The sequence below is a fragment of the Paramisgurnus dabryanus genome, chromosome 2, assembly GCF_030506205.2.
Source record: "Paramisgurnus dabryanus chromosome 2, PD_genome_1.1, whole genome shotgun sequence".
Taxonomy (NCBI): Eukaryota; Metazoa; Chordata; class Actinopteri; order Cypriniformes; family Cobitidae; genus Paramisgurnus; species Paramisgurnus dabryanus.
The window spans coordinates 49,876,880-49,899,159 of record NC_133338.1 but is presented as its reverse complement, the minus strand read 5'-3'; the positions used below and the strand labels follow the sequence as shown (position 1 = coordinate 49,899,159).

The window sequence follows — 22,280 nt, the reverse complement described above, 5'->3', positions numbered from 1 at the left end:
TTTGAGATGAAACTTCACAGACACATTGTGGGCACACCTGAGACTCATATTAGATCTTATAAAAATGTGCATAATATTGGCCCTTTAACTTTTGGTTCTTGCAGGGGAAGCATTATTGTTATTATTGCTCATTCTTGCAATACACCCCTGGGTTTGTTTTATATTTCTCTGTGACGCTATTTTATTATATTGTCACTATATGTGCAATTGTTTTTTTTTTGTTCATTATTTATTAAATGTTTTACTTTTTATTGTCACTATACACAATACAGAGATCCTTACAGTGTAGTCACATATATTCATTATTCTGTAAACATTTGCTTAAAAGCAATCCTAACCATACAAATTAAACTTTGGCTATAAACATGAATGACACTTGTATGCAGTTTTGTCACAAGCTTTTATCCAAAGTGACTTACAGTGCATTTCATTTAATAGTTTACCTCAAAATTAAAATAAGCCTATATTTTACTCATCCTCAGGCCATGCTGCATATGACTTTCTGGTTTCAGCCAAACACAGTCAAACGCAGATATTAAATAACATCCTGGCCTTTCATATGATTAATACATGTTATAAAACGGGCAGTTCTGGTTCTTCATTCTGATTGGTTGAAACGCGTTCTAAGCCGTGATAAAATACACTGGTAACCTCACGGTTCAGACCACATTACATAAGTATCACTGCGCCACTAATGCTGCGTACTGATTTATGAAAATAAACACCACAGTCTTTAATCATATTTTTATTTGTCTACAATTGTACAATTAATGGCGAGATAAATGTCAATAAATATTGTTGAGTCATCTCGTCGATAAAGAGAAAACGTTGTCGGAAGAGTTTATAACTCAAGTTCATACGTCCGCTATTATCCACTGGGTGGCGATCTTACCCAACTTAAACACTGACGCATTCACTCAACACTGAAAACACAGCGTGTAAATTTTGATGGCTCAATCTGATCTCTTACAAAAGTTCTTCACAAATATGGAATTATCTCCGCTTTTAGCTAAAAATTTGAGAGGTGATAAGAGAACAAATGAAGGTAGGATGAATGAAACGGTTTTTTTTGTTTGTTTTTGTTTGAAAGCGGATGGTCTGTTCTTTCATTTGATATTTTATGTTTATTTAAAGAAGATAATTTTTCTGCAAGGCATTAAACTAAAACTGGGTGGCAACTTAAAAAAAAACGCTGACGGGGAAAGAGTTCAGCATGCTTCCAAGCATATTCACTTCAACAGTTGATTAAATTAGATGAATGGTGATTTATAAAATAAACACCACAGTCTTAAATCATATTTTCATTGTGTCTTTGCTGCATCTCTGTTGGTTGGGAACTGCGCTCTGTTTCAGTCACACTTGATTCTGAGGAACTACTTTGTTTGGCGGAAGAGTAATATTTGTACTAATATAATTACAACTTATTTGTGTTTTATTTTATAAAATCCCGCTAACTTTATGCATATGAAGTAACCGTTTTATAAACGCAATAAACCCCTTGAAGCGTTGGGTTACCAGTGCATTTGATAACAGCTAAGGGAGTTTTAGGCACTCCGCGAACGCCCCTTAGCTGTTATAAAATGCACTGGTAACCCACTGCTTCTCGGGGTTTATTGCTTTATTTTATTACACCTGAAGTGATGGTTTTTTATAAGGAAACATTTATGTTTTCCACTTTATAAACTGCAGCCGTACACGTGTTCACAAGAGAGTTGATCCATCATTACAAAAACCCTTTCACTGTAAAAAAAAATCTGTAGAAATTACAGTATTACTGGCAGCTGTTTGCCAGAAACTTACTGTAGATTTAAATGTATGTTATTTACTGACAACAGTTTGTTCAAAGTTAAATGAACATTAAACATTAACAAGTCTTTATACAGAATAAAACTAAAATAACAGCCTCAAGCATTCTGGAAACCAAAATCTAAAGGAAAAAACAGAAAAAGGTTGTTGATGATTTCTGGTTCCCATAATGCTTTGCATGAGGCTGTTATTGTATAGTTTTGTTCAATTAATTCAAAGACTTGTTAATATTTAATGTTCATTTAAAGGCGGGGTGCACAATTTTTGAAAAACACTTTGGAAAAGGTAGTCAGGCCGAGACACACTTGTAGCCAATCAGCAGTAAGGGGCATGTCTACTAACCGACATCGCCTGGTGATTTAAAATATCAACATTGGTTTTCAGAGATCATGCACCCCGCCTTTAACTTTGAACAAACTGTTGCCAGTAAATAACATAAATTTAAATCTACAGTAAGTGACTGGCAAACAGCTGCATAACTACAGCATTACAGTGTTTGTTTTACCTCAGAATATATATTTCATAACTGTATGGATTAGTTTTTGATGGATTCATGCACTTTTGGAGCTTTAAAAATGGGGCACTATACAAAACTATTAGAAGAGCCAGGACATTAATATAAATGCGACTGTGTGCTGATAGAAGAAAGATCTACGTAAAATAAGCTATGTTCATTTTGGGGTGACCCATTCCTCAACATGAATGATACATATTCTCATCACATTTTCTAGGTTGATAGAAGCATAAGAGACCCAATTATAACACTTAAACATGACAAAAGTCAGATTTTCACATATAAGTTGCAATCACTTACTTTTATAAGCAATTTTTTCGGTTGTTGATAAAACCGGTGAAAATGATCATCGATACATAAAGACTTGATTTTGACCAGTAACCAACCAACACCCATAACCACACCCTGAACCAACCCGAACACCCTAGCATCATGCAGCAGGTTTTGCACAGGCAAACAACACACAGAATCCTAACATTTAGTTACTTTTTTGAAGAAAATAGCCTCCGGTGTTTCACAACATCATTAACATAGATTTGTTTGTTCCACATATTTGATTAACCTGTGAACTTTAGATGCAGTCTCAAGATATTTGCTGCTTTTGTTGTGCACCAAACTGATTTTAATTAAATTTTGATAACATTATTACCCTCGCACAATTATTACCCGAGTATTCGCCGTAGGAATTTGATGAAAAGCAACATCAACAATATCAGGCATTTAATCAACATTTCTCACAAATGAGCTCTTTGTTTTAAAGTAACCGCATGAATACACAGTTTTTCTGGCTCTCTGATTTATTCTTTTATTTGATGACCATTACCAAACACATTCCCCGAACACATTTTTTGTTTTCAGCTCGTTATTATTCACTCTTTTTGTTTTAAGCTTTTAAAAAGATTTTTGTTCACAAATGCAGTCTGTCATGGGGTCACTTTCATGCCCTCCAAATAAACCCCAATTCTAACCACAAGGTGGCGACACCAAGTGTGCATTCAATCTAATATTTTAACTGGAATGCATCCAATACAATACTGAAACCCTTTTGTAAACACTCAAATGCATTTTAATTCAACGTGCAATTCATGCCCAGCTGGACGCAGTTTAAAACAAATTTTCCACGCTGGCATCTTCTTTAAGTTGCTGCTGTGTTTTTTATATTTAATTGAAAGTGCTTAATTGCAAAGTCATTACCATTAAAGAGACGCACGTAAATCGGATAAAAACAGCCCGCTGTGGTGGCTTTGATTTAGGTAGTGTCCCCCCCGCACCGCTTTGATTGAAATGAAGCTCTGTGTTTTTATCAGTGAATGTTCTGGCTGACGTAGCTCTTATCTCTTAAAGCTGTGTAGTGAGGTTTTGAATAGGCCGAGTGGAGCTCTGTAGTCAGGTCTGATCTGCACCTGGCCCTCACAGGGGCCCCTGATTAGCAGAGGGGTCACAGGGCAACGGCGAAGTAAACTAAACCAGAGCCGTACCACCTTGCCCCACCTCTAGACCCCTGGAGCAAAAAGCCTGACACAATCCAGCCTTCACGGTGCGCACACACACAAACAAGGCCTTTGGGGATTCAATTGGCCACATTAGATTACAGCGCTGATAATAGACATGGAGGAGGTAAAGCTGGGTTCATATAAACACCTTACTTAACATTTTAGATTTATTTTGAAGGAAGTCAGCTATAAACATATAATAATTTGCATGGTTTACTAAGGCTCATACATTGGAATAAGTATTTAAATAAATCTGGCAGTGTTATAGACACGAAAAGCATCTTAAATTGAACATTTAGAGTTATGCATCTGGCAAACTTTTTAATCCAAAGTGATTTATTGTGCATTTAATGTATACATTCTGTAATCTCTGTGATCAGTATGTGTTCCTTGGGTATCGAACTCATAACTTTGCGCTGCTACAGCAATGCTCTGCCAGTTACAGGAACATCTTAACTGTGTGGCTATTATTTGTGTCATTATTTTTTGGAGTGATCGGATGAACATTAAAGGTGTGACCTGAGTCACATTTAAAAGGACCAGAACACCCTAGCAACCACATAGCAACACCAGGTATACTGGTATATTTAGGTACTTAAAAAATTATAATATATATATATATATATATATATATATACACACATATATATACTGTAAAAAAATTCCGTAGAAATTGCAGCTGGGTTGCCGGTAATTTACCGTAGATTTAAATTTATGTTTTTTACTGGCAACATTTTGTTCAAAGTTAAATGAACATTAAACATTTACAAGTCTTTGTCTTTACAGAGTAAAACTAAAAAAACAGCATCAAGCAAAACATTCTGGGAAACAAAATCTGAAGCAAAAAACAGAAAAAGGTTGATGATGATTTTTGGTTCCTTGAATGCTTTGCATGAGGCTGTTATTGTATAGTTTTATTTTGTAAAGATAAAGACTTGTTAATATTTAAAATTTATCAAACTTTGAACAAACTCTTGCCAGTAAATAACATAAATTTAAATCTACGGTAAATTACCGGCAACCCAGTTGCAATAACAATGTAATTTCTACATACTATATTTGATTTTTCTCTGTGACGCTATTTTATTATATTGTCACTATATGTGCAATTGTTTTTTTTGTTTGTTCATTATTTATTAAATGTTTTACTTTTTATTGTCACTATACACAATACAAAGACTTGTAAACGTTTTTTTACGTGGTCGTTTCAAAATCGATTCTTAAAGCCCACCAAATTTTTTTTTCATATTTATTTCCGCAAACATTGAACGTAAGATTAACGTTAATCTAATTACAAGTCTTCTCCACTAGATGTCACCCTCTTTTTATACCTTTCGCAATGTTACCAAGGAGCGAGAGGTGAGCCTGTCAATCATTCAGTCTTTATTGTAATATAATATTCTAATGTAATATAATATAATATTCTATATAATCTATATTCATTGAGTTGAATCGATAATCGGGTACGAAAATCATCCCGAGAATCGCAGTTGAATCGAGAATCAAAATCGAATCGATAGCTTGTGAATCGATTCTGGAACATCTGAATCGATACCCAGCCCTATTATATATATATATATATATATAAAGTTTCTAATATATATGAAGAGTTTCTTTGCAAAACGAGATAAATCCGTTTTTTAACATTTTTGTCAAAACATGTTTATTATGATGTTATCATGTTATTATTTTGTTTTATGGTGCTACTTAGCTGTATTTTGTAAGTTATGAAATTTTAAATCAAAACAAATTTAATTGATATTAATTGGAATGCACAACCAAAAAACAAGATTTCTGAAAAAAAAAGGAGTTATCTCGTTTTGCAACAAAACTCTTCATATATATATATAACGAAGAGTTAACATGAACTAAGATAAATAAATGCTGTAGAAGTATTATTTATGTTACTTCTTGTTAAAGCAAAATCCATTTTACCAAAATAATACATTTCACATTAGGCCTATATTAAAAGTTTGTATATTTTAAGAGACTTAAGCAATTCCATCTTAACAATTATACACATGTACAATAATAAAACAGACGTGGACCCGCGAGTTTAGCAGGTTATTTACACCTGCTGTACCACCAGCACCTTTCTGACACAGGCACTCTCAGGTTTCTGCTGTGGATCCGTCGCTTTGTTCTCAGGCCACACCCAGTGTTAATTCAGGTGAGCCCTGTTTGTGCGCACTCGGTGTACGAGCATATGGAGAGGTCTGAGCGTGTGTTTTTGTCTGTCTGGAACATGGGGGTAGACACCTGAGATTGTTTTGGGGTAAACAACTTACGCCCTCTGAATTCGCCACAGCCCTCTTCTCGTGCCTGTTGCCATGCCTGAGGGCTTAGTGTGCTGGTGCAGGCACCGAACAGAATATTATAAGAGAGCATTGGATAATTGTTTGTTCGGGGTTTAGATCACTTTCGGTTGTTGTTATTGTGTGTCTATAAAAAGTAAATTTATAAAGCTAACATGTTAAAGCAAGTCGTCATATGCATAATGTAGTTTCATAACTAGGCCAAGGTTGACTGTATTGCTTGTGATACATCAAACTGTGGTTGAGTGATCAGCCTCGGGCATTTCTAGGGATTGCGAGAATATTGCTCAATTGTACCTTGTATGAAATTGATTGAATCAGATTGCAGAATGCTGCACGAAGCTGGAGTGCTTATTGGTTTCTCAAATGAGCCACTTTATCATTTTATCTGTGTCTACCTCAACCAAGCCATCATGAAAAATATCATCCATACATTTAAAGACGTCCTGTGTGGCCCTTAAATCATTTGTGACGCGAACAGGTATGCGTTTTGTCATTATTTACTCACAGTTTCTTTCAAAACTGACTATACATTTCATGAGTATGTGCATTTAAGAGCAATCAAACCCATGGCCTTGGCATTGGTAGCGCAGTGATTTACAATTGCAATAAGCCTTTTGTAATTAATTTGGTGTGTAAAGACTTATGCACTTGTTTCTTAAACAAACAAACAAACAAAAAAAATATAACTATCTAAGAATAACAAAACAAAAGCACAGATATATGTTCATTATTCTTAGCAAACGACATTTCCACCCGAGTTCACGGACAGATTTTCATGTGGCTCCCTTCCACCAATCCAATCTGCTAGGGCAGCACGGCTCTCAGATAAGGCAATGAAAACAAGCATTGATGTAAGGCTATGAAGCCATTTACAGTCTGCTATTATGCAGGGATCCTTCGCTTAGCCTTCCTGGATACGCAGAGCTAATGTTTAACAAGGAGCTTGTGAAACCCTTCTGGCAGATGACCCATGACGGTGAATGAATCACTGCTGTGACTATACTCAGGTGTTGGATCTCTGCACCTATCCGAGGGGGCCGGCTGGCTCCTCCAGGGCTAGCTGTATTTACATAGATAAGCCTTTCCTTTTGATGCTTAATAGTTTGGTATTGAAGGAACAGACACCATGCATGCGGAGGAGCAGCAGCAGAAGATAAGATAAGCAAGCCTTGAAAAGCAGACACGCTGCTGATATTACAGATACAGCACGGGGAATGAGAATAGCGTTATATAATATCATTAAGCAAAAGACAGTACATTTTAAAGGTTGCAATGGTGATGTTTGATATATAGGTGAAGTTTCAACTTTATTTGTTTTAATCAAAAAGGTACCTTTCCATTCATTCTCCGAACCCACTCGTCCTTTGCATTGAGATGTCCAAGCGGGATAATGATTCATTGGGGCAAACAGGAATTGTAAAGCACTGTCAAAAGAAGACATCCAACATGAATGTAACAAAGTTTTACGAATTTCACAAAGAAACAATACATCCAGTTTATTCATCTTTATTATTGTTGCAAATGTAATAGCAATACAATTGTGCATTGTTTATGTTTGTTGTGCATTAGCTAATGCTAACAGACATAAATATATATTGTAGCTGTATGTTTCATAAAAAATTATCCTAGGCATTGCTGTGAAGAACCCATTTTGAACCTTTATTGTAAGAATGTAAGAAATGATTTACTTTTATCGAAATAAAGTTCCGCCTCAAATTTATAGGTAACTTATAAGCTCCTTTATTACATTGGACTAATAAAGTAATATAAAAATATATATATAATGATTTTTTTATTAGAAATACATTTATCATCTATTGAAAGTGAGAAAGTGTGACATATTAAGCAGACTCATTGTAAATAAGTAGGTTAGAAAGTATAAACAAGCCAGTGCTCTCTCTTATTGGATGATGATTTTGGACGTGTCCTCTGAGGTCATCCCCATGGATGTGGTCCCTCCTTCCCGGAGCAGCTCTGGGATGGATGACGCCACCCTCTCGCTCCGCCCTGCCGCAAACGCGACGCTCGCGTTCATTTCATTCCTGCTCTCATTCCGAGCATTCTTCACATCTCTATCGGTGCGTTCACATTCCCGGGCGGCCCAGAAACACGAGAATAACTTTACACAGTTCGCAAAGAAAAAAATATTAACTATATAATCCCACACTAGAAAAAACACCAAAGGGGCCGAACTTAAAATTTGATATATATAAAGCGGACCTTAAGGTAAGTTTAAAGCCCATAACGGTATGCGAAATGGTTTAAGGTGAAACGTATTAAGTTGGCGAGCAGATATAAACTGTAATGCGTTATTGTACAATTTAATAGTCACTGTACAAGAGGGGTCGGGCTGAAAGTATGTTTTCAATGGGCTTTTAGTTCGACGCTGCAGCAACAGGGTGCTTTCACTTTGTGCACCGACACACAGCGCGAAAATCTTTCACATTTTTCGCATTTTTGCTAAAGGAGCCCGAGCTCGCGCGCTCGTGCCCCGCCGCAAGTCCCGTACGTGTACACCAGAAACGACAAGCGTCATTTTGGGGGACATTTATGGACATTATTGCATGAACATGATTTTGGACGAGATGACGGATCCAAATGTTGCTGTTTTCTTCTCTGTAGTTGGCGCCGCGCGGGTCCTCGCAACATTTTCGGAGCGCTGCAACAACATAGCGAGGAGAGAGAGACTTGTTGCGCGCGCGTCTGTTGCGTTTATTCACGAGCTTCTGCGCAAATCCCACCCGTGAGTATACATTTGAGTTTTATTCTTTGCATTTGTCTGACCTCCTTGCATCTTTATTTTGTCATTAAACTGTCGTTGTATTACTTAACAGGCGCTGAATGATTAAATTCCTATTTAACTGGAACGCACGATGCTTTGTATTTTAAAACGACAACTCTTGCTAAAGTTCAGACTTAGTTCTCTCTTAGACTAAAGAGACATCTGTTAACCCTTGTGAATACAAAACAACCTATTTATTTATTCAAACCCGATGTATTTGTATAATCCCAGCTGTTGTTGACTTTGTTTTCAGACGTGTCGGATTGTTTCAGAAAGGTTAACATGGTAGAATCTGGCCGCTATTCCTCTGTCATTTCCTTTGTTGGGATCGCCCGCCCTCTTTCTTTATGGAGTCATGTTGGGCTTCAGGGTAATGCGTTTGGACTTTAATAAGCAATAATGTCAATACGAGTTACAGTGTGTTATAAAGTCAGTTATTAAAAATGCCGTTTCGTCACAAAGCAACGAAACTAGTGCGAATTTGTAACGATAAGAGTTGGGCGGCGTAGCTTAGCCTAGCATCACAGACTAGCTTTCCCAACTCTCTCCAAGTTTTCTTGCTAATGCTGCTGTCAGTTAATATTTTGGCATGGGTGAAGTGTCGCTTAACTGTTTATCTGTTGTTTATGAGTGGTTTAGAAATAATAGCGTAAACTCAGATATGGACCTGTCGCTTTTTTCCTCAGCTTTAACGTTAAGTCGTTTTGCACTCTTACCTTCAGCTGTCCAAAATGATAAGCCTTTGGATCATATGCTTATAATCCGAGCTATTATTATATTCAATTTTAACATAACATTTAATAGGATTTAGTTGATTATTATGACTCTTTTTTTTACAAAACGTACTGTTAGTATTATTGCAATTCTGTTATTAGTATTACAATAAGATTTTAATATTACCCATTATCATTATCAAATAAAGAATGAATAATTACAGAAATCTTATGAAAGCTTGCATAATAGTTTAGATATCACATTTAGGGTTATTAATACTGTATTCAACCATTTTTGGATGGAAACTCATTATAACTGTGCCAACCTGGCAAATTGTTGAATTTTTTGCTAGTTGGCTTTTTGTGATAGCATATGTCTGTTTTATTCACATAATGCTTAAAGGCATCACAGCATACAGTTACAACGGTCTTCTATTCAGGTAGAAATAGCTTTTTTATGTAACATCTGTCTTTTTATTTTGGAAAACAATTTGCAGTTGTTTAATCGACTTAAAGTTTACGTCTTTGAGACTGCTGCCCCTTGGACTGCTGTTGAAACAAGGTCAAGTGTTGTTTTACTGTAAAAAAAAGCTTTTCTTGCAGTTAATTATTGTCTCATATTTCACATCGGCTCTTTGAAAAGAAGGGTCAGAGTGACACAATGTGTTGTTTGTTTCTTCGAACTGGTCCATTATCATATACTACAGTAAACAGATTGACTTGTGTCAGATGTAATGTTGCAGTGATGTTGAAAATAGGAATAACAAAACTTGCGTTGTCTTCAGTTTTGTGCTGTGCGTAGACCTGTTAAACATGACCCCGTCTGCCTATTTGGATTAAAAATATTGATTATTACCTTGCATATGACTCTTAAGTCACGTTGTAATGGTTAGAAAGCTAAGCAACAGTATTTGATAGGTTATTTTTATGTGAAAAAATAATATAAACAGTAAAAAGTTAAAAACCTGAAACTTGAGTATTTTATTATAGTATAGGCAGTCCTGCATCATATAAAATTTAATGATGTATAAGGCATATGATGTAAAATTATGTTGAATATGTGGTATGTGTGATAAAGTTTTAAGTTGGACAGAGCATGACTAACATTTTATTGTTTTTTACTTCCAAGAGGTGTTTAACAATAGATAATATGTCAGTCTTACTAAACAAAAGTACAATTTTAAAATGTGTTCACTTCAAAATGCCTTTAAGGGAAATCCCATGTTGCTGCCCATAAATAATGTATTTGAATCGAGAGGCAAAACCATTAATTTCAATACTTTCTGTTTCACTGGTGCTCTTGAGCGTGGCTGAGGATGAAAGCCGCCTTTCAGTTGTGAAATGAGAAGAGAATAGGTGCATTGCTCCGACATAGTGGATTGGGTTACCTCTGGGAATGGAGGATTGTGGGGGAATGGGAGCGCACAGAGAGAACCTATTGTTTTTCCTGTTGCTGAGCTGGGGAGGAGTGTGTGTGTGTAGGGCTGTTGAATTGCAGAAGGCAAACAGTGTTGTGCTCAAGTCGACATCTGGTTTAGTCCCTTACTGCACCTGTAAGGGAAAAATGCAAATATGAACGTTTGCTCTTGCATTTACTGCTTAGGGAATCCAGGCTAACTGCCGTTTGTCACGCCGTGCCCGTCATTTGCTGTCGAGGCCCGGCTTTTGTTGTGCCAGCAACAGGCGGCAGTGGCACCATATGGCCCATGTACACTTCAGATAAGATATCTGTTCACTTACCTTTTTAAATCGCTTCATGTTTGTGTCGCTAACTTTTCGGAGCCCAACGTTTTCTAAAAGGATGAAAGTCAAATACTCTAAGTAGAAATTGTAGTCTGACTGACATCCTGATCGGGAAACAATAGGATTTCCTTGGTTTGTATTTTTTATTTTCCTGTGTGGGTTATTCGCTAACAGTCCATTTTACGGAATATGTAAATTATGCAAATTGCGTATTTTTGGTACTTATAGTAGACAAGGTAAACTTTGTGCAGATTTTTATGGGATTACCTGCCGTCCCAACATCAATCAGATGTTTTCACAGGTTAGCCCTCTTCCCTGCCAGCTGGAAAAAATGCATCATTTTGATGAATCGTTTTAGTGTTTGTTTTGAATAATGTTTTAATGTTTTAATTTACACCCGGCACGTTGAATTAAAATGAAAACAAACGTTGGGCATTCAGAAAAGCATTGAGCTTTGTCCGGCTTGTTTTCTCGCACATGTTGATGCTTTAATTGACTGCATGTGATTTACGTTCACTCTGTGGGCAGCATGGAGCAAATAGGTTTATAATGGCGATACAGTATGAAATAGAGTTTACCTCAACAAGGCTACAACCGATATGAATGGACCGCACGAAAGTGCCTTTGCCACTTGTAGAAGCAGCTAACTCACTTTTCTCTCATCTGTGGTTATGGGGTAATGTGAACTACCAAACTCTGCTGGGACACAGACCAACACAAACAGCCACGTCCTGTGTGTTTTACTCCTCACAGGCATCATTTCCTATTAGAATCTATCTGCGGTCAAACAGGAATCGGGATTATTGCCGAAAGGGGGAAAAATCAAAGTCGTGGAAAATATTGTACATTTGTGAGGTCCTTGGAAGGTCCTGGTTTCAATGACTGACATAATAGCAGGGATATGTTAAAAAAGAGATGTCATTTTATATCTTAAGGTAAGAAAAAGGTGGAAAAGTAGAATGGTTAAGTTTTCAATCTTTTCTCGCAAGCGGATTCTTTAAAAAGTGGAAACAGCTGTTATTAATAAAGCCTGAATTGATTAGACGGACTTTTTACACAAACCCGAGTATTAGTCACTTTTTCCTGGTTGATAAAACTCAAACAGATGTATTTATGGTCTTTGGAAGGATCCATTGTTTTTGTTTGTACAATACAATGTTTTGAAGAAAATTAATCACATACTTTGGATAGAGAAAAAAGAACGTGGCATAGTGGACGAGTTGGATATTAACATCTGTTTGATCCTGTTCAGCCCACCACCCTACCGCAGGCATCGAAACAGCAGCTTCTAAGATTACAGTTTTATGAAAATCTGAAAACTCTTAATGAATGAAGTGAAAGCAGTAGTTTATTAAAACATCCCAAAGGTACATATGTGTGGACCACCAGGATGGGTATTGTAGCAATAACCAACAAATTGTAACCAATGATTTTTGGCATTAAAATGAATCATTTTGACCAATAAAATGTATTGTTGGCAATAGGGCTGAGCAAAAAAAAATCGATTTTTCGATTAATCGTTTTTTAAAACGTGGTCAATTCAAAATCGATTCTCAAAGAGCAGAATCGATTTTTTTTCTTTCATATTTATTTCAGCAAACATTGAACATAAGATTAACGTTAATCTAATTACTAGTCTTCTTCACTAGATGTCACCATCAAATCATAGGTATGGAAGCATTTTAGATTTCGCAAGCAAGACGACGACGACAATGTTGTGGCTTTTAATTTCTTTTTATTAATTAACCACTTGTAAACTGCTGTTCACAGTTCTTTTTTATTAATATAGTATTAAATCTATATTCATTGAGTTGAATCGAGAATAAAAAAAACAGACCCGAGAACACGAATCGAAAATTGAATCGAGAATCGAAATCGAATCGATTTTAAGCTAGTGAATCGAAATCGAATCGATCTGGAACATCTGAATCGATACCCAGCCCTAGTTGGCACAATACATTGTATGGGTCAAAATTATTAATTTTTAAATAATTTAAATTATTATTAAAATTACAGATATTTTTTACATCCTACCATAAATATAATATCAAAAACTTATTTTTTTTTACAAAGGACTTCATTTTGAGAACTTTAAAGGTGATTTTCTCAATATTTATATTTTTTTGCATCCCCAGAGTCCAGATTTCAAATAGTTGTATCTCAGCCAAATATGGTCCTATTCTTAAAAACTTTACATCAATGGAAAGCTTATTAATTCATATGATGTATAAATCTCATTAAAAATTGACCCGTATGGTTTTGTGTTCCATGGTCACATATTGTTTCCAAATGTTTGTAGCTAATGGTACAAATTAGGACATTTTTAAAGGATACTGCCGCATTGACAGCTGGGGTACATACAGTATTTTGACAATTTTTCTAGCAGTGTGCAGTTTAGGGTGTAAATCGGACAGTTCATTGTGATACGATACAGTATCGATCATCTTCGCCAGCGATGTGATACTTGCCGATACATCAAACATTTGTTCAATGTACGATTCGCTTTGATTAGATTCATTTATCAATTACTTTAGTTAAGCAGTTACATTTTTAATAACTCACTAATGCAACTTAAATATATAACATGAACATTTAATTAATCTCTTTAAAAATTGCACAATCGTTCCCAATTGGAACATTTACAACAAAACTTTTTTTTAAATAAATAAAAATAAATAAATAAAATGTCACATAAAACCAAGCTTATGATGGCAACAGTCAAAGTCTTTAGTATTTCAGCTGGTGCTGGCAAAAGTTTTCTGCTGTTTGTCCAATTCATTTTCCAAATACAAAATATTTCCAAACCCACGATTTGCGTTCGATAGCAGTCACAACGTCTTCTGCCTCTTTTGCTGTGTTTTTCGCTGCTGCATCTTTTTTGTTGCTGCATTGCATTAACCTGCTGACGCTTTTTTTAAGATTAATTACTTCAATTTTACAAACAATCAAGGCATATAATTACAACAATAAATATATAGTCCGCCTAACTGTGCGTTTACTCCAGACGCGAAAGGGGCGGCAAAAATGCGCTATTCGTGAAATTCTAGTCATTCGAGATATTTACCCGTAAATTCACGTCATGGGATGGGCCTTTATAGCTCAAATTTAGTAAACTTACCAGGTTGTTCAACCTCCTCAGTCCTCACTTTTCCAAACAAGATCCTTTTAATTCCTGTAAAAGTACGAAGATGTCTCATGTAGTGATTGCTTTATATTGTTGTTTTGTTTTTCTGCCTCCGCTCGCTTCCTGTATTCACGTCACTGCTCGAGCAAGCTCCTGATCGGTTAATGCAGCGTGAAAATCTGCCAAAGGTCGATTTTTCAACTCTCACGGATCACGCGACAACGCTCAATTCAAACACGAATCGGACGCAAATCATGTATTTGGAAATATATTTTGTATTTGGAAAATTAATTGGACAAACAAATTGGCAAAAAAAGCATTTGCCAGCACCAGCTGAATCAAGACTTTGACTGTTGCCAATTGCCATCATCAGCTTGATTTTATGTAACATTTTCCCCTCATTATTACATTAAAATACAATAAAAGTGTATTTTTTTCTTAGTTTGTTGTTGTAAATGTCTCAATTGGGACAAAGATTGTGCCATTTTTAAAGAGATTAATTAATTGTTAATGTTATGTGCCCTTTTGTGGAAATGCGTAGATGGACATTACATCAAGGAATGAGGACGCAAAGAGTGTCAAAATAAAGGTACCTCATAACGGTGTTTAATGTGTGGCATCATATATTTATTTTTCAGATTAATTGATAAAAAGAGCTTATTGGCTATGCCAAAACATCAAAAAAGTAGATATTCACCTGATTTTTTCTTTTTATAGATTATATCTGAAGCTATTTTTTTATCAATCTGTGTGGTTTTCCCTCTTTTTAGATTAATCACAAACACCTTGACTGTTGTAATTCATGTTTGTTAGTAATCCGTGTCTATCTGGAGTGTGAAATGTAAACATTGCCACCATGTAAAGACCCATATTCACACATTTCCAAAAAAAGTTTCACAGATAATAGAAAAAAGTTGCTGTCTATCCAGCAATTACTTACAAAAATAGCTGTAGGACATTAAATCACTACATGCTTTTTAAACTGAAGCATTTTCCCAGTCAAATCAAATCTCAAAGACAAATCTGTTATCTCTTATAGTCTCTTTACTGACTCCCCTTAGCTTCAGAACAAAAAAATAATAGTTGTGATTCGGCTGTGTTGAAGTTGAGGACTAATCGACTAACAAGGTGAAACAGTTTGTCTAGATTAAATAGTGTGTTTCTTAAGTAGCAAAACTTAGATTAAAATCACTACACCCAAACACGTGCAGGCAGTTGTCGTTGTTCAAAATTAAAAATAGTCCCTTGCTGTATTTTATAACATATGTAAATCCCCCCTAAGCAGTGCGTCTGAATGGGATAAGATGAACTTATATTGGGCTTTCTTAGCACGCACTATCCAAACCAAACCGTGGTTTGGTTAATCGCGCCCTAAACGGCTTGCATAGGTGGGCTCGAGCGCGGTTCACTTGGGCTTAGTCGTGAAACTTGCAATGCGATCACTCGCCTTCATCTGCATTCTTTAAAACCTTCTGCTAATGCGCAGCAGGGTTACGTGAATGTCTGAGCTGCACACGCAACAGATCAACTAGAGATACTGGTATCGGGTATCGCCCTCGATACCACATTTTCTAAAGTACTCGTACTCGTTAAAAGTCCCCCGATACCAGGGATCGATACCACGGTCTGAGAAATGTCTATGTTTGAGCGGCGTGTAAGGGGTTAATGCCTCTGGTGTTGTCCAAAGAGGCAGAGTTTACAACAAACTGGAAAACTAGTCCCTTGTTTTTTTGTTAAATTATATGAGTAAAGCTGTTACCTGTAAATTTAAATCATGTTTTTTATTAAGTACTCGGTATCGGTATCGGCAAGTACTGAAATGCAAGTACTCGTACTCATACTCGTATTCCAAAAAAGTGGTATCGGTGCATCCCTTAGATCAACTAAGCAATATGATGGCATATGAGAGGGCTGTGTGTCATCGCACACCAAACGACTACAAACACAGACTTAACATTACGATGGGTTCCAGTGTACAGTGCATGCTTTTGGGGGAGTAGGGAGGGGGGTATCGTGCTGGGGCACGGTTTGGTTTGGATAGTGTGAGTGCGCCCTTACTGTTTCAGCCAATTTACCAACTATTTTTATTTTAAAAATATAATTCTGGACATCATGATGCTTGTGCATTTCAGGGTTGATAGCTCATATTTTGTCATAAAATTATTTCTATAATGGACTTATATTGAATAATGATCTGACTTGTATAACATTCATTTACTAGTTTTTAAAACTTTGGGATCTGTGTTGAATTGTTTGCTTGCAGCCTGAACATGACCTAAGGTAAATTGATTCTCCAGGGGAGTACGCGAGTGTGGTCTGCTGTTTAGTTGTATCAACAAGGCCTTGAAGAAGTTGAGGTAAATTGCCACCAAAATGAAAAGCTGGCTCCAGGCCACAGACGTCATATGTGCTTCAGAACGACTGCCATAAAATGACTATGGAGTGCACTTCGGTCCTGACGACCAGAATTTGCTTTTTGCTCTTAACTAAAAACAGGAAAAAAGCTCTTGTTTATTAAATCAAACTGTTGCACAAACAATCGTCACTTAATCTATTGACTCTACAAGTGATTATTAAATGCTCAGGAGCAGGTTTTATATTCGTTCTATTTAAAAATTGAGCCCACTTTAGTTATACTTTTAATTGGAGCATGATTTTAAAGTGCTATTTTTATTAAGCATTAGTATGGAGGAGACTTCTGCTGGATTCAAGAGGCTTTTTCCTCATCGTTATGACTAGTATTAAAAAAAACCTTTAAAGTCATTGCTTTTGAACCTAAACCAGATTGTGTAAAAGTTGATACAAACGGCATCTAAATGGTTTAAAACAAAAGCAGTAATTGGTATTCTTCTTTATTACGGTCTTTATATCTCCCACGCATCTTTAGTGCATTAAAACATTTACATTCTTTTTAAAGCAAGTTTTTCCATGGCCAGAGACATGTGAAAAGCAATCTCTAATCCATGAATCATTACATGAGTCAGTTCCTGAAACCGCCATAAACGTCCAAGTTCTTGGCCACAGCTGAAAGCAGGAAATCCAGGCTTCAATAACTTCCTTTCCCAGACCCGGCCAAACTAGCGGTTTAGTGTGCCTTGCTTCTTACTAGCAATAGGAAGATGTACGCTCATGGAACAAAGACACCCAGTCACTTCATTTGCTGAAACTGTTTATAATTTGTGGCTTGTATTCAAATGTCGAGCGTCCAGGCTCCCTGGCACCATATTCGATGTTCCTGCGTCGTAATAAATCCCTAGCAGTGCTTTCATTAATTGCCACTGTATTGTTATCATGAGCAGTGTAGTCCAGGCAGATTCCCTCTTCCCTGGAGCTGGCCTGGATTTACAGAGGGAATATACACTCTTAAGAATATATCTCTGAACATTAGTATGCAAAGTGGGCCTTTTCAGTGAGTTTACAATCTTGCTGCAGTGAAACTTAACTTTGTAAACAGCACTTTACCTCTTCGGTTCCTTTTGTTAATACTAACCATCTCAGTTATACTGATAATGTCACTTGTAGGACCCTATGAAATCAGTTTTATTAATTTTCAAATTCTGTCTTTTGCATTTTTTAAATTCTGAATTCTGGTTTTAATGGTTACATAAAATTTTTAGTAATCAAAAAGCATATCTTATTAACTGAAAACAATAAACGAATACAGTTTAACCAAAAATTATTGAAAGTTTTATTTAAAATTACAAACAGGCTTTCACTACAACAATGCTACTGACAAGCAACCAAATGCTTAGTTTTTTCTTTTAATCAAGACTTACCTTGTTTTACTTTTCAGGCATCTGTATTAAATGTAAATATATTAGTTATTAGAAATTGTCGTCACAATCTATGACTTAACATTAGTAATAAATACAAATAAATCGCTGCACACTCCTCACTGTATGAATTAAAGGGGCCATGTCACAAAACTTTTTTAAGATGTAAAATAAATCTTTGGTGTCCCCAGAGTACACATGACGTTTTAGCTCAAAATACCTTATAGATAATTTATTATAATTGGTTAAAATTGACACTTTGTAGGTGTGAGCAAAAATGTGCCATTTTGGGTGTGTCCCTTTAAATGCAAATGAGCGGATGAAATGCAAACACTGATTGCAATGATAGTGGTTTGTTTCAATTGAAACTCAATTGTGCTGTGAATTATTTTCTCTTTCTCTCTGCACTAATTGGCTGTGCTTTGGTTGGATAGTGCAGATTAAGGGGCGGGATTATTATAATCAGATCTCCTTATGACATCATAAGGAGAGCCGAATTTCAATGACCTATTTTTTCAGGTGCTTGCAGAGAATGGTTTACCAGAGCTAAGTTACTGGGTTGATCTTTTTCACATTTTCTAGGTTAATAGAGGCACTGGGAACCCAATTAAGCACTTAAACATGGAAAAGTCAGATTTTCATGCCAAGGCACCTTTAAATGTGCAGCTGCAAAAGTTGTTCAGTTCAGAGTATTAATTGATTTTCAGGTTTGGTGTGTAATGAAGATTTCTGACATAGAAAGCAGCAGGCTTAATTTTCACTTTAAGACTCAAGAAGACAGCTTTAAGACTGCACGGTTTCAACAAACTGCTAAACATCCATCTGCTTATGTTCACTTAAACAAGAAAGAAAACTCAGTGATCATGCGTCTGTTGACTGCCGGTGTTGATGCTCCTGTGTGCGCGCTTCGTGAGCTCTCGTATCAAGATGTCAAGAGCGTCGCATTTCGTCCTCATACAGTTGCACACGTGTACAGTATATTCATTGCAGTGGAGGATCCGCTGCTTTTCCTCATTTTTCTTGAATTTGTACTGTTAATATACTTCAAAAGCACGTTCACGGCGGATGTGGGAAGAAAGTAGTCTGTACCTTTTTTGTCTTCTCTGTCCTGGGCTTTGACGAAACCTGCCTTGCGCTCTAATGAGGCAACGCTTGTCAATGTTTGCAATGCATGACGAGAAACGGACGTCCCTTTCTTTACGTCCAGCATTACACAAAAGGAAAATGTTTTTGCGCATTGCTGTCATTTTATTTTCCAATTAATGAAACTACGTCAAAAAACTAGCATTTGAAAATGAATTTTAATGGGTTTTTAAAATGACTGAAAATATGCCAAATTCCGTGATATGTTGCATTGTACAGTAAATTCCATTTTTATACTTTTATTCCGTGATTCGGTCCGTATTTTCCGTATCGTGAAAATCATAGGGTCCTACACTTGCTATTTAATCTTGGTCAGTGTTATAAATTTATATTCATTATTTTAATGTTAACTTCTTTTTTGCTTCCTAAAATGTCATGCTGGGAAAACATTGGGGTAACATTTGGAAGAACCTTTGACTGGATGGTTCTTTAAAGGCATCGCTGTTAAGGATATAAAACCCATCAGATATTTAAATGATAAAAATAAATATGACTATACTTAGAGGCATGTATTGAAATTTTATAATTGAGGCTTGAAATTGAATTTTTTTTATAGGCTATAGGCATTGATATTCCACAAACTCTGATGCTTTTTATTTACACCAATTTTAGATAGCCTGACCTGGCAGAGTTTTACTAGCATGTTAGCGCAGGGTCTGCTGGACGGGCCTCATCTGGTCACCGCTGTTCATGAGGCACCAATAAACACGACGCATCCCTCTGCCGATGGATGACAAACAAACAGCGTGTCAGAAGATTCCATGTGACCTTTCCACCATTAGAGCTCTGGTGAGAAAAAGTGATTTATGACAGATGGAGGTGCACTCCAAACAGACGCTGTCTTTGACATGCTGGGACTTGTGAAATGCAGATGGCCTCTCCGCTCAGCGCTGCCATCTCATTCCTCATGCCTCGCCGCGTGTCGCTCGGCCTCTTATTATTTGCAGCTTTAATTGCGTGTGTTTTATATCCAGTATATCTCCTGTTCTTTAACACCTTTGTGAGATGAAATGGTGGAATTTGTTGCATATTTTGATGGATACGCTTTTTATGAGGTCGCCCTAAAGCATGATTCGATCGTTTATTGTTTTACTTTTTGTCAAACATAATTTTTATGTTTGTACACTTGTTTGTAGCTATAGTTTTCAAAATATTTAACATGCTGTCGTTATTTGTTTAAGCTGTTTAGTTAAATTTAAAGGGATAGTTCAGCCAAAATTCTGTTATCATTTACTCAGCCTCATGTTGCTCATGAGTTTTTTTTCTTCTGTTGAACAGAAAAAAAGATATTTTCACTTCCATAGTAGGAAAAACAAATACTATGGAATAGCATCAGCTGTGTGTTACCATCATTTATCAAAATATCTTCTTTTGTGTTCAACAGAATAAAGAGACTCTCATACAGAACAACCTGAGGAAAGTAAATAATGCAAGTATATTTATTTTTGCGTAAACTATCCCTATGAACTTAAATGAAAATAAAAGTATGCTAATGGCGGTGTTCATTATTTCACAAGCTGTAGCCACGCAAGCTTTGTTTAGGGAAAAGACAATTTGAAATAAATAATTTGCACTGATAATCTTTCCTAAGCTCTTAATCTCATTCAGTTTCTTTATTCAAATATCATGTAGCAAGATGTCTCACTCCAGGTTTGATATCTTTTGGTTTTCACGTGTTTCATATTTATTAGAAATCTACTAAATTTGCAGATTAACAGTTATTTTTTTTCTTGTTCTTACACAAAAATTGTATGGTTTGACTAAGTTTAAGGCAGTGGTCATCTGCGAGTCTGTGAGTTGCCCGCCAAAGCACATTCTAATAATAGCCTCAATTTTAATATTTATTTATTACATATTTTTTATATTAGCTTAGCTTCTTTGTTTAAATTATTAACATTCAAAAATGATAAAACGCATCAACAAGTAAAATAAAATAAAATCAACAAGTAAAACTAAAAAGCTTTTGATTAGACTAAATAAAAAAAGTAGCCCTCCGGATCGTTCAGGGTTTCCCGCAAAAAATTTGTTAGTTAAGGTGGTAGGGTTGTGCAGGTGGGTGGACCGGGGGCGTGACAATCAAAGGGGTGTGGCGTATGCGTCATAATAAAAATATTTTTATTTAAAGCAATCAAATAAAACTCAATTTTGAAGAAACTATGACAGAAAATGAACACATACTAGATTATTAATGAATTAAATGTTTTATCAACAGTAGGGGTGACCCCGAATAGTCGAAGATTCGATGCATCGATAGGAGAAGCCTGATTCGACTACCAATCTCATAGTCGAATCGTCGCAGATGTGTTATGAAATGAGGATCATTCAATTTTGGCCGTATGGGTGCACACATTATCTGATTTCACATATAACAGCTTTCTCACAATATATTAATATACTTCATATTATGATAATGCTGCAAATAATATGTGAAGTAGCAGCTTTCAATAAATATTTTTAAAATGCGTTAATAAATCCAACAACCCCTGTGACCGGGCTTCACGTCCACAAGAGGTCTCTATGTTAATAAAGCCTTGCCTCTTTGTTTCGACATTTAAAAGACAAAGCTGGCAAATTAAACTATGACTTTCGTTCTTTTATAATTTCTATATTTTATTTTATTTATAAATCACTTTGGGTTATCTGATTTAACTATTTGGCTTGTGTTTTGTTTCCGTGCACTTGAGGCATTTTGCATATTTGTTCTTCACTTTGTTACTTCTGACCTTATTTTATTAAAAAAATTATTTATTAAAAACGTAAATTCCGATCTAATTTAAGTATGTACATTTTGGATAGCTTTTCGTTGTATCGATGTTGCGCTATTGCGTGCTGGCCATGCTTGCGCATGTAATTTAGCCGAACGGGTTAGGT

At 36.0% G+C, this 22,280-nt stretch overlaps 1 protein-coding gene across 9 annotated transcripts in view; it reads left to right on the top strand.

The window, feature by feature from the left end:
- The first annotated feature begins 8,165 nt into the window (after window positions 1-8,165).
- The window catches only part of tead1b (TEA domain family member 1b), a 90,127-nt gene continuing 76,012 nt past the window's right edge, over window positions 8,166-22,280 (top strand). For 4 of the 9 annotated variants that reach the window (XM_065261543.2, XM_065261541.1, XM_065261542.2 and 1 more), the window contains exons 1-2: window positions 8,167-8,357; window positions 8,754-8,874. The gene's annotated coding sequence lies outside the window, so the exon portion shown is untranslated. Of the gene's footprint in view, window positions 8,358-8,490; window positions 8,875-9,172; window positions 9,284-22,280 lie in introns of those variants that run through there. The other 5 variants (XM_065261538.2, XM_065261534.2, XM_065261536.2 and 2 more) reach the window with 4 other exon arrangements.